Below are 12,892 nucleotides of genomic sequence, written 5' to 3'. Positions count from 1 at the left end.
TTTATTCATACTGTATCCCAGAACGGAAGGCAACAAGGGTAAGTTCTTAACTAGTCTGATCATAACTGAATAGTCGCACATAGCTTGTCTTATCCTTGTAAAATGTCAGCTGTGGCAACTCTGCATGTTTTTTCTGTAACTATAAAGAGCACAGTAAATCTTGTCATTGGAAATACTTTGATTATTTTGTCTATAAGTGGCTGTTTTTGTTCTTTTATTGGTATAAAGCAGATTTTTTTCTCCAAGTAAAAACAACAACAAATCTCCCTAACCCACCATTAGTCCTAAGGCTAGGATGAACAAGATTAATATAAAACATCCATTTATTTGAATTACATCGTTGCCAGGATTTTACATGACTTGAAATGGAAATGATAGGAACTGTATGAACATCCAGAGAGTGACAAATAGCTAGTGTTTTTTTGTTTTGTTTTGTTTTGTTTTTTCCTTCCTTCAGTGCTCCTACAGAAAAGTGTATTATAGCAGGCTCTGCTCCAGATTTAACTGTGGGAAAAATGAGAGATGTGGTTCTTTTATGATGTCTTGATGCTGGGACCAATGTATGAGGTATAAAGAAGGATAAATCGTATGGGAAATCTGTTTCACAAACTATAGATAAGCATGCTTGCACTAACCTACTACATTTAAACTTTTCTTACTGCTGTTACATGGTGTTATTTTGAGATGTTAATACTATTCAGTTTCTCTATTAAATACCTAGTACATTATTAGATTTTGTGTGCCACTATAATCTGTATGTAAAAGCCCTAGTGACGCTGATTGAATTAGTTGATGCTAATGAACTAGATATTTCAGAGAAATTTCTCTACCTCTTGAGCTGAGGCTACTTCTGCCAGGATGCCCAGCAGTGTCCTGCTGTTCTCTGTGTGCTTGTATCTGAGTGGATTGTCACAACTTAGCTTGCATTTCAGGTCAATGACGATCTTTTTGTTTTGTATCCACTCAGCTGAGCACAGCTCTTGACTGGGATCACGGGCACATCAGGCCTGCAAATACCGATTAATGATTATGATTGATGGGCAGGTAATGTGCTGGCGTGATCTCTTGCTTTTGCAGGAATATACAGGCTATTCAGCGTTAATTTCTGGTAATATCTGAGTGAGTCCTTGTTGCTTATAAAAAGGAAGGGTCTGTACCTTTAGGACAGACCATGCATCTTGTTGCACTGCCAGTTTGAAGAGGGTGCTTGTGACGAACAGTTGGCATACGCTGCAGTCCCATGTCCAATCCCATCAGCACTGACTTTTACTAGGCTACTGTTTCCAGAGGTTTTGTTCTGGATAACCCATTGAGTTTGGAATGAATCCACCAAATGTATTAGATAAGATAATCATTGTATTTTATTAGCTTGGTGCGTTTTGTCCTAAGGGCTTTCAAAAGGCATTTTTGTCCATTTTGGGGTAGCAGTTTAAACTGCACTGTGTTATTAAAGAGTGCTGTTTGCAGAACTGAATCTCATAAGCAGTTTTCACTGTGAAATAGTTATCAGTATCTCTTGCCTACCCTGAGTAGGAAGACATTTTTTTTTCTGAAAGTATTTTGGGCAGTAACCACTAATTTTGCCTTCTCTATGAGGCAGGCCTGCGTTCAGAGGTGAAAGCTTGCACCCTACAGCAGGGCACACCTGTCCACACTTCAGCTGCATTTTTTGCATAACCCAATGTTGACTGTGATTTCAAGGAAAGCAAAATCCACTACACAGCATACTTTCTCAGTCTTTTTCTAAAAAGCTTCTGCAGAAGAAGATTGCATTTCATGGCTTTCTGATTTAATATATTATTGGGGAGAAGAAAAAAAAAAGAAAATTAAGTCAATTTTATTACTGTCTGTGACTTATCTAATTCATCTGATGCTGCAACCTGGCTTTATCTGCTTTTAATAAATACTTCTTTGGAACTGCTGCTCACCCATGTAGCAGTAATGGGGATTATGCAATAACTGGCTTCTGATGGCTCTTTCCAGCCTGAGCTAGATTTTCATGTGGAATGAGTCTGTAATTGTAAACGTGTGTATCATACTGTCTGCTTTTTCCTTCTTATATTAATTATTGAAACACAAGCTTAGAAAAGTGCATCTTCCTTGAGAACAACTTGCTGGATAGCTTTTTAGCAGAGAAGCAGAAAAAAGACATATTTTTTTCTACTCCTAGTATAGAAATAAACATTAAATTTCCTAATATGTGTAGTGACCGAGGAGGAGGCTTACCACAATCTGTATAAAGTAGGGTAACCTAAAAATATTAGTTATTTCTCATCTAAGGAAATAGAAGGGAATAAAAGAGTGATGTGAAGCAGGAAAGTTGTGCCTGGGATGAATTCACCAGCACATTTGTTTTTGCTGCCTGACATGTTTCATGGTAACTTTAGTTGACTTGCCCGTTCCTGGCAAGCTAGTTCTTGCATAACACGGGATCCTTTTGTCATAGGAGTTAAGTTTGCATTTCAAAGCTGAGAGAGTGAGATAATTTAGAAGTGATTTGCTTGCATGTTGTGAGGAAAGGACTTATATTTTTTATCTTGCTGTCCATGCAAGCTTAGCTTAATCTGAGGGTATTCAGGCATGGCTTATTTATGAGTAAGAGCAGTTAAGTTTTAAGAAAATGGCTGTGTATCTTCATGAAAGGACAGCGTACAGTAAAATACACATTCTACTTTTTAAATCATATTAAGGTTACTTGAAAATGAGCTTGGCTGCCTAAAGGCACTTTAGACGTCCAGCCGGTATAGAGCCCTAGCTAAGACAGCACCGCAGGAGAAAGAAAGACCAAAGGAAGGTTGGTTAGTGTAATAGCCTTCTTTTAATTTTGACTTGAATTCACTGTGCTTGTCAACTCTGGCAGTGTTTCATGGCTCATGATAATTCACGAGTGAATTACCGAAGACCCAGAGGGACTGTAAAATCTGCAAGCAAACCCAGAACTTTAGCAATGAAAATGTACTGAGAATGTTATGCTTGCAGTGTACGTTTTTGATAATACTCACTTTAGTACATATGTATTTGGATGCCCATTGTTGTATAACTGAATGTTTGATTGTTTTTTAAATTTCAGTTACACAAAAATCTTTATGGTAAAATCCTAGTTCCTTGAAGTTGTTAATACTCTCATTTCCCTGGCATGGAATTGTATTCCTCACATTTTGCTCAAGATTTTTGCTCAAACCCATGCTACCAATTCTTTCTATATGATCTTCTCCATTTAATATAATTAAATTAAATTAGCATTACTTGATTTTAGCACCGTACAATTATTTTAAGTTATATGAAATTGCACACTGCATTGCAACAAATAACTGCAAAATCTTTATCTACTGATAGATAATTCTTGCAATTTGCTGTAGCTGAAAACAAGATGCTTTCTCTTCTAAAAAAAACCAAACAAACAAACAAACAAAAAAACAAACACACTTTCTAAGAATTTTAGGAAGTAAAAGCACTGCTCAGGAAGCTGTGGTTGTAATCTTTATTGCATTCCCTTAGTGAGCTTCAGGACATCTTTGCATTCCCTACAGTACTGATGCTGCAAAAGTCTTTTTGTTATTGCCCAGTGGGATGCTGAGCTTGTTCCACCTGTTGTGGGACACTTTCCGTGAAGCTTAGGTTCCAAGACTATTAAAAAAAAATAAAATGCTTAGATCTTAATGTAGCAATACTTTACAGTTTTAAAGTCTTGTCTTTGATTAATATTAACAGAGTCAGGTCACCAGGTGGCTCTCGCCCAGGCTGCTACATAGAGAGCTTTGAGGGCGTATGTAAAGGACTGCACCCAGCACAGCAGAACTTCATGCTGCTGTGCTATGGAAAGCACAATGCTGTGACCTTAATACTGAGGCGATGTGATCGTGGCAAATCCTTGCTTAAACAGTGGTAAAATGATCAAGGGAATGATGAAGAGCCTCAAAGAAATATTGGCCCTTTCCCATAATTTATATTTTCAGCTGCTAAAACTAGTTGTTAAGCAAATGCAAGGTATCTATTTTAAGATACTGCATGTCAATATCTGACTACAGATGGCTCCATGAATCATAGTTGGAAGAAGGAAAATGTTAGACACTAAGATATTGTTGCTAAGAGATTTTTGTACACAGTATGCTAACATGTGCTGGCAAATTTGGGAACAGTAGCAGCAGCATGCTTTTGGAGAAAAAAATTTCAGTGGTGAAGAAACTGTCTTCAAAGGACTATTTAAAGGATAGTAACATTATTGTGCTTTGTTGTATCAAGAGCTGATGAAGATGAAATTGTCTTTCAAGCAGATAATATACAGAAAACATCCAAAAGGTAAAGCTAATCCTGCTATCCAATGAAATAGAAAGCAGAAGCTAGAAGGAAAAAAAAAATAATACTGTACTTTGGGGCTTAAATTAAGCAAATTTCAAGAAAATTGAAGGTGACTGTTGCTGATACTTTGCCATCTACTGGACAAGAGATATACTAATATACAAAGTTAGTTCCTTTCAAAATGGAAATTATTGGTCTTGTATTACATTATATAATTACAACAGTTAAGAATTATTTTCTGTCCAGGAAAAAAGCATGTATGAAAATGCTGAGTACAATTTTTTATTTATATTCTTTAATGACATTACTATAGAGTAATTTTAGAAAAAACTGCCAGCTTTTTATTGTCCTGGCAGAGATGTAGGCTATTCCTGCACTTAATATAAATCTTTACTGACTACTATTTAACGAAAATAATATTAAATTTTTCTGCTTTGCTTATTCTATATGTATCTTACACATCTTATTTCAACGAGTTTTACTGAAACTTGAAAACAGTGTTATATCTGAAATAAAACTTCAAATTCCAATATTTTAAAACTTTCTCAATTCGAGTAAAACCTTTTACAACTCACATAGTCTCAGAAAAATATTATTACCTTATCTATACAAAATATTACACAATTATAAAATTCTCAAAGTAGTAATGTACTTCTGACATATTTCTAATTATATTTATTATATCTCAACTTCAAAACTGATTACTTTTAATAAAAAGTTTTGGAGTGGAAATGAAAAAAATATGTCTCCATAGTGTAAGCATATATATCTTTTTGAGGTTCTGTTTCTTATCATCCATTTTATATGTATTCAAGAGAGCTATTAGAAAAAGAACGTGATATAGTGATATTAATAGTATATTAATAAAGTATTTGGTTTTATTGTATAACAAGATGAATTAAAAAAATAAGTTTTATTTTAAAATATTATAGCCTCAAACTCAAGAATCAACTGTAATCTATATTACTGCAAAATGTAGGATGCTGCTTTGTCCTTTGCTTTTGGGATGTAAATTGCAGAATTCATGATTATTCAGCATTTGTATTTGAGACTATATGGTTATTGTAACTGCACAGAATTTTCCAGCTGGTTCAGAAAATACAATTTTTGCTTTATTGGAATTCCTAATGTCTTCTTTAATTGAAAATAACTAAAACTGTTATATTTTGCTAAGATATTACATGAAAATCTGCTTCCAAAGGAGAATTAGTTTTAAATATGTTTTTATATTTATATAATTTATTATTCAATTATTTTTAAAAGCTCTTTGAAATTGGGCAAGAAACCAGTAATGCTTGATAAGTACGTTTTTCTCCCACACCTATGTAAAAGAAATTCAGAACGCAGATTGCTTCATGCTTTTCCAAACCAAACTCCATCTGTACCACTGAAGAGAGTTTTAAAATCTACATGCTGCTCATATGTGAGAGTAACTAACGCATATCAATTTAAGATTTTTTTCTGAGTCTGCAGTGGGTACTATACGATTTTTGTGTCACTGTTTATCAGGAATGTAACCTCATTGTGCTATGTGCAGCCTGGACATACACACTCATACATGAGAGGAAGGGCATCACACTTAACCTAAATTTAACTTTCTAACGTCCTTGTGGATGAATACTGCATACTTGATAGTGCAAAGTGGCAGATTTCAAAGTGGCTTTAGACTCTGAAAAGCCTTTACCTCTTAGTTTTATTGGGAAGGGCTTTTCTTTCAGGTGGACATGATAGAAATACATTGAACTACATTGCTTTTTCATTGCTCCACGGTAAGCACCGTTATATTTTCATATCAAATTAAAAAGATGTCTGTGTCCAAAGATTACAATTATAACAGAATGGTTCAGAGGTCATCATGCTGTTGGGTTATTACACCTTATTTGATATTTTAACTGCTGAGCGAGTTGTTGGCTTTTTTTTTTTATTTTTTTTTTTCAATCTGGTAGTTTATGCTCATTAAAAATTATAAAATTTCTGATATTTTTAATGTTAATAAATCATGTCACAATTAAGACACATGGAAGAGCTATCCAGGCAGCCTCTTTGTTAAGGAAGTGACCCCAACTGTTCCTTCCTTGTGATAATTTCTCACCCGTCTTCATTGGTTGTGAATCCTATTGCATAATGATGATGGCTGTCTGAATGGAGTTTCTTCTTCTATTTTCACCATACTGTAGTGCTTTGTAGTATATTAAATAAATTATAATTTTATAAGTCTATAACTTGAGTGGAAAACAATTTCTGGAGAATCTTATGGTCACTCTCCATAAGGTTCTATCAGGGTGCAGGGTTCTATCATCTTTTTCTTCCAGTTCTTCCTAGGCATACGAACAACGCAGTGTATATAAGACTCAGAGAAGTTGTATCTGTTTCCTCTGCTTGCCTGAGAATGAGTAAAGTCACTTTTTGTCCTGGGATAAAGCTGTCTCCTTTAATGTATAGTACCATACCTGAGCTCATTGCTATTTCAAGCTTGCTTGAAAGACCATCATTTTGCAAGCACTGCTGGATAGCAGAGACAATGCAAGGGTGAAACATCAGCCCTGAAGGGAAGAATAATGAAATGTACTTTCATCAGAAAAGTGAAATTGTCTGGAAAAAAAGAGAAGGGGGAGAAAAAGCAGGTAGGGTGTGCTGGCTGTTTCATCGTGAACTGCTTATTGTGAATTGCAGCTGCAGCCCAAACAGCTTCCTCCGTTCTCCATTTAGGCAGAGCATTTTAAAGCTTTATGTCTTGCCTGGTCTGAAATTTAAGCATGTGCAGAAGGAAGTTCAGCAGCCTTGATTGACAGTGAAACATTAATGAACCATGAGATACAGTCCTTATTTCCATGTAGAAATTTTGTCAAAGTTCATTGGCTGGGCTTAAGAGGGGACAACTTCAGTTTCTCTTTTAGTTTCCTTTTTTTTTTTTTCTTATTGTGGGGAGCAGTTTGTTCCAAACAGTAATAATGTGATTTAATCACGGCAGTTGCCTTTCAGGGACTAACCTCTAAAATCGTATTTGCTAAGAGGCTACAACGATCTTATACTAATTTAATATAATCTCTACCTGTGATACATTTCAAGAGCAGAAAAAATCAATTGTGAAAGGTTGGTGACAGGTAAAGTGTATATGTAATTTCCAGTTTCCCGAAAGGAACAAAAACACTGCATTAATCACAATTCCAAAAATCTAAATGCTTAATCTAAATGCTTGAGGGTGTGTAATTGATATATTGACAACTGCACTTACAAGGCTGAAAAGGGAAACTTCTGTTAGACAGTACTGCTACTTCTATCTAGTCCAGTGTCTGAAAACATTTATGAATCTTTCTCCTGTCAATGGGAGAATCTGTCACTGGGCATCTGTCAGTCTCCAATGTATACATGAAGTAGTCTTATTTGCCTTCATTTCCCAAGATTTCTTTGGGGAAAATGAGTCAAGAAAGCAGAATTAACCATATGCCTTGAATCTTTAATCTTGACTTCTGAAAGCCAACCTTAAAACTGCCTGTCTCCAGAGGGAATGTTCCTCGCTGTAAATACCAGAAAACCAGAAGATGAGAATAATGCTGTGCCAGGAGTTGTCCAACAGTTAGTCTTGTGCTCCTTGTCCAGTTGCGTGGTCCTTGTGTGGAGCAGCAGTTGCAGAGTGCCCTTGTCCTCTGCCTGGTCCCCTAGCCCAGCCTAAGCATTGCAGATACTTCATTCATTCAAGTTTCTGCTTCACTGAGCTGCCACTTAGTTACCATCCATAGCAACTAGCCACGTGTGGATTAAAATCATCCCCATCTTCACTGAATTGGTGACAGAGCATCTGGGATTGCCTGGCATGACGAACAGTAAGCCACTGTAACCGGTTGGGTTTGAAAAGAAACATCTGTTTGTGAGACAGAGAGACGATGGGGTACTGTAACAAGCTTTGCTTCTCCCAAGGCAAAGCAAATATCAGTGTAAACACACAGCTGCTGGTCACGCTCTGCTCTGCATACCCTGACAGTAACAGCCGACTCTCAGCTCCGCTTGGCTGCCTTGCCCAGGGGGTCACAAACTCCATGGCCTGGTGCTTCACAGCCATCTGAGTGCAACTCTGCTATGACCTGTTTCAGTGACTCCATTAACATTTTGTTAGGGTGACATTATGAAGACAGGGCATCGTGGAAGTAGATGATACTGCCATTCTATCTGCATGGGTTTGCCCTACTTTATTTTGTTGTGAGTTACCTCCTACTCAGATAGGTCTTGAGGCTTACTGTTAGTTTCTGCTCACTTCCCTGTTGTAAATGTATGTACTTATTCAGGTTAGCCGTGTATGTAATCAAATGTAGTTAGTAAATAATTAGGTGTCTATATCAACATTCTTACTGTGGTAGGTTAAACTTGGAAGGCAGGGAGCTGATAAATGGTTCACTTTGGTTACTGTCTTTCATATAAGATTGCCTCTAATCATGATATGAAAACCAAGAGAGTTTCTGTTATATCTGTTGTACAGCTGAGTATGTGGCAGAGATCCCAACCAAATGTCAGTGCAGCAGATACAAGATCCTACTTTGGATCTGAAAGCACTGCACTTGAACTACTTAGTTGTGCTTTTCAACTGGACTTTGATTGACACCATGCTGGGATGCTGCAGGTGCAGTCTTTCCGAGTCTAGAGCCAATGCAAAGTAAATATACACTTTAAAAATAGGGCAAAAAATACAGATTTTAGTGAAAATTGTAGATGAGTGACTTTTTGAGAAAATGCAGTAACCAGGCTTTATCAAGTTTTGCAGGATAATTTTACTGAGGACATGAACCTGAAATATCGTAAGACTGCTGTATATGCTGTTTTTAAAAAGCTGCAATTTTTGAAGCTTCAGCATAACTGAACCTGTAGATAGCCTCTAGTTATAAAGTGCTAGCTCCAGGCTTTCATGGTAATATTTCATGTCTGGAAACATGCATGTGATGCATTTTGATGACTACAATCCAATTCCCACTGGAATTGTAAGAAACTTTCTCAGTAGTTGTGCTGCTTGTGCTTCCTTTTCACTGCTGAGAAGTTTTGTGACCCTCAAAAAGCAAACAAAACCTTCTTCCCTGCCATTTCTTGCCAAGTAGAAATCTAGCACTTGACTGCAGAACATCCTTGCAAGCAAAATAAGACTATCTGAAAACGTCAGTTATCAAGGATGTAGAATATCAAACTCCATTATTTTTCATAAAGTTACATTACTATTTTTGTTTTAAAGTACAACACAATTCAGTACCATTTCAGATTCTCAATTACTTTCCACTCTAGTTTTTGTCTTCATCAAAGGAAGGTATTGCACCACTTTAATTTGGATTCAGTTTGAACTGGTTGAAGCCCTTTGCTTTAATCTTGCAAAGACCATTCTCTTGTCCTAATGAATTCACATTAGCAGGCTTGTGAACCAAACTAGAACTTTGGTTCAAGACAAATTTTGGTAGGAAAGAGGTGTTGACTGCTGTGTTTTATAGTTTGCAACTGTAAAAATTGAATGAATATAATTTTGTATCTTTCAGCTTTTTCACTGACGTCACTTTCTCCCACACTCTTTACCCATCAAATTCAAGTGAAGTACATTGACATTATGCCAAGAAATATTTGTACTTTTTTACTTTTTCTTGCTTTCTTTAGATCTTAACATACTTGCCTTCATTTTTGCTGTTAGAATTTTACATCGTGTTTTTACTGAATTGAAAGAAATTGAATTGAAAGAGATGATACCTAGAGCTTGCTGAATCTACTGCTTGATTCAGAAACAATTCTCTGTCAAGCTGTCTGTCAGCTATCCGGTACTATCTTTTTTTTTTTCAAGCAATAAAATGTGATTATCACTTGAACAGCATGTTTATACTTGAGTTTTAAAATCTTCTCTGTATCAAAAATTCTTTCATTTGAGTAACATGGCGGCTGTCTAGCAAGCTGCCTGTCACTGCTGAATTCCCTGCTTGAATTTTGCATGCTGATGAAAGGTACTATTGCTTGCTTAAAATGTAAAGACACCCCTTATGTGTACACAAATGTTGCTTTTATGTGGCAGGCTGCAGAATGTGAGGTTAAACGGGTGTTGTTGAACAACTTTATTGTTACTTACACAGTGCCATTGGCCAAGGAGAATCATGAGTTACACTTTAGAAGCTGGGCAGTGAAGGCTGGGGGCCAGATTCTGATACATTATCCATGCTGAGAAGCAGATTTTTTTCATGAGTAGTTCCTGGAATAAAGGTGTTCTGACTAATGGTTAAAGTAGTAATTTTCAGATGGATAATTATTGCTATTGGTGATGAGGTGGCAATGCTCCACCATATCAATCTAACTCTGTCTGACCTCCCTGATCTTTGTAGATATTATGCCATACAGAAATCTTATGATACCTCTGAGTCAACTGCAGTCTTGAAACAGAAGTGGGATTGATTAGAACCAGCATTATTGATTCACACTAATGCATTTTGCTTGCAAGACTCCATCATTAGATGTAACACAACTGAGAAGTGCCCAAAGCAAAACATTTTCTTGCTTTTTATATTGTAATCAGAAAATAATTACATGATTATCACTGGTAAGTGTAGTGGTATTGTATGTGGGTCAATTATTTAAAAGACGAAAATTATTATATTGCACATGCTTCACTCATAGCTGTCTACTGAAGATTATTTTAAAACAAACATATACCTATTACGTATAACTGCTAGGAACTGTTTAAATATGGAATAGAGTTTGTGCTGTCATATATGCCCTTGAAATGAGAAACAAACTTAATTGTTATATTTACCTGTTATGTTGGATAGAATTTTGTAACAAAATAAAAAACTCACAGAGAAAAACATCAGAACCTGAAAGCAGTAATATAAAAAGGCGGGGGGGGGGGGGGGGGGGGGGGGACAGACACCTTGGATTCAGGACATAAAAATGATAAATGCTATGTTCAACTGTTACCAAATAGAGCTTAAAAAAAAAAAAAAAAAAAGGAAAGTCATTCTAATACTGTATTATTCTTAAAACATGGTAATTTTTTTGAAGGCTTGCTTGTACTTTACTAGCGAGTAGACTTTACAGTCTGAACTAAATCAGCCTGTCTCTCCTTAGACCAGCTTCTGATTGCTTAGGACCAAGAGATAAATCAGAGATTACTCCACTGTATTTGAAAACATTTATTTGGATCTGTGTCCTTTTGCAAAGATTTCTAGGACTGCATACAGAAAGGTTTCATGTGAAATGGCTTGAGTCATAAGGACTCCCATACAATGGGAGTTTCAGATCTAAATAAATGTTTTAAAACAAGCTCACCAGAAAGACTGTAAAGTGGAGAATAACATAATAATCTGACTGTCATCAATCCCCATCTATTTTTATTTATAAGTTTTGCAGTGAGTTCACTTTTCTAAGAGAGTTACCCATTCCTGCAGCTAATAGTCCTTGTAGGACTGCATTTTAATGAGACCTGTTCCAACACTGCAGTAGGATATATATAAATCCACTCTGAGGTCTGCAGAAGATGCACTAATGGCACAATGAGGCATAGTGTAAATAGTCAGCAAAGAAAATATGAGGAAGTATTTTTATTTTAAATGAAATAGATGTACTGAACAGGACCAAGTCTACCATTTAAAGCAGATTTGGAAACTCTTACATACATAATAGTCAATATTTTCTGTCTGTATCCTGTTGCTTGTATATAGTCTTCATTTTTGAGGACTTTGAAATTATTTTGTTTCAGTTAATAGTAAATAGAATTGGCCCTTCAAAGAAATTTGCTGCAGTGAGAGCAAAAATAAACTTGATAAACAAAATAAAACTTGATAAACAAAAATATTACTGATGTTAACTGTACCTCATACACCTCCCTAAGAACATTTCTTCCTTTTTATTATTCTTCATCCCTGAGATTTGTGGTGTGGTTCAGATGAGCAGATAATCTTTCATGGTAATGAGTTCAGAATTTTCATGAGATTTTCTATCATTTCTCATGATTGACAGTAGCCCTATATCCAGGTGAGTCCTTAAATAAGGTGTTTTTTTTTGTTTGTTTGTTTTTTTTCCTTTTTTTTTTTTTTTTTTTTTTTTTTTTTTCATTTGTTTTTGGTTTTGCCTGAACCCTGTTTATGCAGAAGCTCAGTGAGAAAGGTGAGCCCGGTTTATCCCTATTACCAACATTAGGAACGCCACAGTGAGACTGGGTGGAAAGAAAGTTGCAAAATGGATGCAGAAAAATGAACTGTTGAATATTCAGGGAAAAATAGGAGAAGGAGGAGAAAAAAGGAGGAGACAGAAAGAGTATAAGCAAATCACCTTCCTCATACCCACTAGAGATGTTTCTCTTTTTGAGTTCATTTAGATGAGAACTTGGAATAGACAGTTACACATCTGTTTTTGGCAGTCAGGAAATACATGAAAAATAAAATGATTATTTTAGATGTACAGTTATTAAAATACTTTAAAATCTATGTGTAGACTTTTGCAGTTTCTCCTTTGCAGTCATCTTTGCTGTCTTGGTGATACCTGTCTACTTGTAGTTTTTGGTATTTCCTTCCTGATTATCCCATGTACATTGCACTGCAGCTCCTGTTTCATTGTTCAGGTAAGGAGCAAGGTAGAAGTAATT

At 35.9% G+C, this 12,892-nt stretch overlaps 1 protein-coding gene across 1 annotated transcript in view; it reads left to right on the top strand.

Annotated features, from left to right (window-relative positions):
• Nucleotides 1–12,892, top strand: part of SHANK2 (SH3 and multiple ankyrin repeat domains 2) — a 308,073-nt gene that overhangs the window by 26,181 nt on the left and 269,000 nt on the right. The window lies entirely within an intron of this gene.

Source organism: Aythya fuligula, chromosome 5 (assembly GCF_009819795.1).
Source record: "Aythya fuligula isolate bAytFul2 chromosome 5, bAytFul2.pri, whole genome shotgun sequence".
Taxonomy (NCBI): domain Eukaryota; kingdom Metazoa; phylum Chordata; class Aves; order Anseriformes; family Anatidae; genus Aythya; species Aythya fuligula.
Note: the sequence above shows the minus strand (reverse complement) of the source record. Positions and strands in the feature narration are given on the sequence as shown.